The 5,291-nt window shown below is 46.8% G+C and overlaps 1 long non-coding RNA gene across 1 annotated transcript in view; it reads right to left on the reverse strand.

Moving 5' to 3' along the window:
* Positions 1-676: 676 nt before the first annotated feature.
* LOC115187180 (uncharacterized) overlaps positions 677-5,291 on the reverse strand; it is a 7,439-nt gene continuing 2,824 nt past the window's right edge. Inside the window, exon 3 of the long non-coding RNA XR_003875925.1 lies at positions 677-688. This is a non-coding gene — a long non-coding RNA (uncharacterized LOC115187180). The remainder of the gene's footprint in view (positions 689-5,291) is intronic.

The following is a 5,291-nucleotide window of genomic DNA, read 5'->3' on the forward strand; positions in this document are numbered from 1 at the left end:
GAACCACACAGCCCAGATCACCATGGAAACCACCCAGCTTCACACTGGAAGACATCTTAATTCAAGATACATATAAGGATTTAAAAATGTGGAGAGGTTTCATGGTTTAATGCGATGAAAATAAAAAGTAGTTTCCTGTATTCCTCTCGGTACATCGGATCAGTGGAATGTTGGGACCAAGGTTGGACCAGTGGGTGGAGTTAGAATGACCAGGTAGAACCAGGGACAGTTATGACCAGGGGAGTTTAGCATGTCAAGGCGGTCTCAGTGGCAGGGGTTTTATGTTCGTTATGTTTATCTGTCATGTTATTCAGCAGTCTGTCCTCCAGGCAGAAGTGTGGAGCTCTAGCTCTCTGGTTCCTCCAGGTGTCTGGGCAGGCAGGGGTGCTGGGGTGGACCGTGCTTGGTACCCCAGGATACTCCTAGGGAAGGGGACAGCTACTGAGGCCCACCCCACCGAGTGGCATCATGGAAGGGGACAGCTGCGCAGGCCAACCCCACCCAGAGGCACCAAGCTTGGGGGACAGGCTGCGGAGGCCAACCCCTGATCTGAAGCTGAGCTCCGGGGCAGGCAGCAGGGGTTTCAGGATGCTGACCAGGCAGAAGGCTGAGCCACTCTTAGGGATGAAGTTCACCTTGTTACGGTCCGGACACAGGAAGGGAGGAATCTCCTGGAAGGGGTCTGGGACTGTAAAACAAACACACACCATTGTCATTCAACACTAATATGACAGATTATTTATGGTATTTACTGAGCAGAGCCTTTCCTATATAAGAGGAGTAATTCCAGTATGGCCACAAAAGGCTGTTCTGAGTTAGCTTCTACTATGGTGGGCTCCAGCTAGTTATAATGCTCTGAGTTAGCTTCTACTATGGTGGGCTCTAGCTAGTTTTAATGTTCTGAGTTAGCTTCTACTATGGTGGGCTCTAGCTAGTTATAATGCTCTGAGTTAGCTTCTACTATGGTGGGCTCCAGCTAGTTATAATGCTCTGAGTTAGCTTCTACTATGGTGGGCTCTAGCTAGTTATAATGCTCTGAGTTAGCTTCTACTATGGTGGGCTCCAGCTAGTTTTAATGCTCTGAGTTAGCTTCTACTATGGTGGGCTCTAGCTAGTTTTAATGTTCTGAGTTAGCTTCTACTATGGTGGGCTCTAGCTAGTTATAATGCTCTGAGTTAGCTTCTACTATGGTGGGCTCTAGCTAGTTATAATGCTCTGAGTTAGCTTCTACTATGGTGGGCTCCAGCTAGTTTTAATGCTCTGAGTTAGCTTCTACTATGGTGGGCTCTAGCTAGTTTTAATGTTCTGAGTTAGCTTCTACTATGGTGGGCTCTAGCTAGTTATAATGCTCTGAGTTAGCTTCTACTATGGTGGGCTCTAGCTAGTTATAATGCTCTGAGGTTAGCTTCTACTATGGTGGGCTCCAGCTAGTTTTAAATGCTCTGAGTTAGCTTCTACTATCGTGGGCTCTAGCTAGTTATAATGCTCTGAGTTAGCTTCTACTATGGTGGGCTCTAGCTAGTTATAATGCTCTGAGTTAGCTTCTACTATGGTGGGCTCCAGCTAGTTTTAATGCTCTGAGTTAGCTTCTACTATCCGTGGGGCTCCCAGCTAGTTATAATGCTCTGAGTTAGCTTCTACTATGGTGGGCTCCATCTAGTTATAATGCTCTGAGTTAGCTTCTACTATGGTGGGCTGCAGCTAGTTTTAATGTCTGAGTTAGCTTCTACTAATGGTGGGCTCTAGCTAGTTATAATGCTCTGAGTTAGCTTCTACTATGGTGGGCTCCAGCTAGTTATAATGCTCTGAGTTAGCTTCTACTATGGTGGGCTCTAGCTAGTTATAATGCTCTGAGTTAGCTTCTACTATGGTGGGCTCCAGCTAGTTTTAATGCTCTGAGTTAGCTTCTACTATGGTGGGCTCTAGCTAGTTTTAATGTTCTGAGTTAGCTTCTACTATGGTGGGCTCTAGCTAGTTATAATGCTCTGAGTTAGCTTCTACTATGGTGGGCTCTAGCTAGTTATAATGCTCTGAGTTAGCTTCTACTATGGTGGGCTCCAGCTAGTTTTAATGCTCTGAGTTAGCTTCTACTATGGTGGGGCTCTAGCTAGTTTTAATGTTCTGAGTTAGCTTCTACTATGGTGGGCTCTAGCTAGTTATAATGCTCTGAGTTAGCTTCTACTATGGTGGGCTCTAGCTAGTTATATGCTCTGAGTTAGCTTCTACTATGGTGGGCCTCCAGCTAGTTTAAATGCTCTGAGGTTAGCTTCTACTATCGTGGGCTCTAGCTAGTTATAATGCTCTGAGTTAGCTTCTACTATGGTGGGCTCTAGCTAGTTATAATGCTCTGAGTTAGCTTCTACTATGGTGGGGCTCCAGCTAGTTTTAATGCTCTGAGTTAGCTTCTACTACGTGGGGCTCCAGCTAGTTATAATGCTCTTGAGTTAGCTTCTACTATGGTGGGCTCCAGCTAGTTTAAATGCTCTGAGTTAGCTTCTACTATGGTGGGCTGCAGCTAGTTTTAAAATGTTCTCAGTTAGCTTCTACTATGTGGGGCTCCAGCTAGTTTTAATGGCTCTGAGTTAGCTTCTACTATATGGTGGGCTCCAGCTAGTTAAATGCTCTCAGTTAGCTTCTACGTTGATATTACCGGGCCGCAAGTGATATGGCGAAAACAATGTGTGGGGGAGGCTGATATGTTAGGAGGATATGGGAGGCTGATATGTTTAGGAGGATAGGCTGATCTGTTAGGGGAGATAGTGGGGAGGCTGATCTGTTAGGAGGGATATGGGGAGGCTGATATGTTCAGGAGGGATAGTGGGGAGCCGAATCTGTCAGGAGGAGTATGGGGAGGCTGATATGTTAGGAGGATATGGGGAGGCTGATCTGTTAGGAGGATATGGGGAGGCTGATCTTTTAGGAGGATATGGGGAGGCTGATCTGTTAGGAGGATATGGGGAGGCTGATATGTTCAGGAGGATATGGGGAGGCTGATCTGTCAGGAGGATATGGGGAGGCTGATATGTTAGGAGGATATGGGGAGGCTGATCTGTTAGGAGGATATGGGGAGGCTGATATGTTCAGGAGGATATGGGGAGGCTGATATGTCAGGAGGATATGGGGAGGCTGATCTGTTAGGAGGATATGGGGAGGCTGATATGTTCAGGAGGATATGGGGAGGTGATATGTCAGGAGGATATGGGGAGGCTGATATGTCAGGAGGATATGGGGAGGCTGATATGTTCAGGAGGATATGGGGAGGCTGATATGTCAGGAGGATATGGGGAGGCTGATATGTTAGGAGGCTATGGGGAGGATATGGGGAGGCTGATATGTTAGGAGGATATGGGGAGGATATGGGGAGGCTGATATGTTAGGAGGATATGGGGAGGCTGATATGTTAGGAGGATATGGGGAGGCTGATATGTTAGGAGGATATGGGGAGGCTGATATGTTAGGAGGATATGGGGAGGCTGATATGTCAGGAGGATATGGGGAGGCTGATCTGTTAGGAGGATATGGGGAGGCTGATATGTTCAGGAGGATATGGGGAGGTGATATGTCAGGAGGATATGGGGAGGCTGATATGTCAGGAGGATATGGGGAGGCTGATATGTTCAGGAGGATATGGGGAGGCTGATATGTCAGGAGGATATGGGGAGGCTGATGTGTGAGGAGGCTGTGGGGAGGATATGGGGAGGCTGATATGTTAGGAGGATATGGGGAGGATATGGGGAGGCTGATATGTTAGGAGGATATGGGGAGGCTGATATGTTAGGAGGATATGGGGAGGCTGATATGTTAGGAGGATATGGGGAGGCTGATATGTTAGGAGGATGTGGGGAGGCTGATCGGTTAGGAGGATACGGGGAGGCTGATCTGTCAGGAGGATATGGGGAGGCTGATATGTTAGGAGGATATGGGGAGGCTGATCTGTTAGGAGGATATGGGGAGGCTGATCTGTTAGGAGGATATGGGGAGGCTGATATGTCAGGAGGATATGGGGAAGCTGATATGTTCAGGAGGATATGGGGAGGCTGATATGTCAGGAGGATATGGGGAGGCTGATATGTCAGGAGGATGTGTATGCATGTGTCTGTGCCAATGTTTGTGTTGCTTCACAGTCCCGCTGTTCCATAAGGTGTATTTTTATCTGTTTTGTAAATCTGATTCTACTGCTGCATCAGTTACCTGATGTGGAATAGAGTTCCATGTAGTCATGGCTCTATGTAGTACTGTGCGCCTCCCATAGTCTGTTCTGGACTTGGGGACTGTGAAGAGTCCTCTGGTGGCATGTCTTGTGGGGTATACATGGGTGTCTGAGCTGTGTGCCAGTAGTTTAGACAGACCTCTGGTGGCATGTCTTGTGGGGTATACATGGGTGTCTGAGCTGAATGCCAGTAGTTTAAACAGACCTCTGGTGGCATGTCTTGTGGGGTATGGATGGGTGTCTGAGCTGAATGCCAGTAGTTTAAACAGACCTCTGGTGGCATGTCTTGTGGGGTATGGATGGGTGTCTGAGCTGAATGCCAGTAGTTTAAACAGACCTCTGGTGGCATGTCTTGTGGGGTATGGATGGGTGTCTGAGCTGTGCCCCAGTCAGTTTAAACAGACCTCTGGTGGCATGTCTTGTGGGGTATGCATGGGTGTCTGAGCTGTGTGCTAATCGTTTAAACAGACAGCACGGTGCATTCAACATGTCAATACCTCTCACAAATACAAGTAGTGATGAAGTCAATCTCTCCTCCCCTTTGAGATAGGAGAGATTGACCTGCATATTAATGTTAGCTCTCAGTGTACATCCAAGGGCCAGCCGTGCTGCCCTGTTCTGAGACAATTGCAATTTTCCTAAGTCCTTTTTTGTGGCACCTGACCACACGACTGAACATTAGTCCAGGTGCAACAAAACTAGGGCCTGTAGGACCTGCCTTGTTGATAGTGTTGTTAACAAGGTAGAGCAGTGCTTTATTATAGACAGACTTCTCCCCATCTTAGCTACTACTGCATCAATATGTTTTGACCATGACAGTTTACAATCCAGGGTTACTCCAAGAAGTTTAGTCATCTCAACTTGCACAGTTTCCACATTATTTATTACAAGATTTAGTTGAGGTTTAGGGTTTAGTGAGTGTTTTGTTCAAAATACAATGCTTTTAGTTTTAGAAATATTTAGGGCTAACTTATTCCTTGCCACCCACTCTGAAACTAACTGCAGATCTTTGTTGAGTGTTGCAGTCATTTCAGTCGCTGTAGTAACTGACGTGTATACTGTTGAGTTGTCTGCATACATA

The sequence above is a fragment of the Salmo trutta genome, unplaced genomic scaffold (assembly GCF_901001165.1).
Source record: "Salmo trutta unplaced genomic scaffold, fSalTru1.1, whole genome shotgun sequence".
Taxonomy (NCBI): domain Eukaryota; kingdom Metazoa; phylum Chordata; class Actinopteri; order Salmoniformes; family Salmonidae; genus Salmo; species Salmo trutta.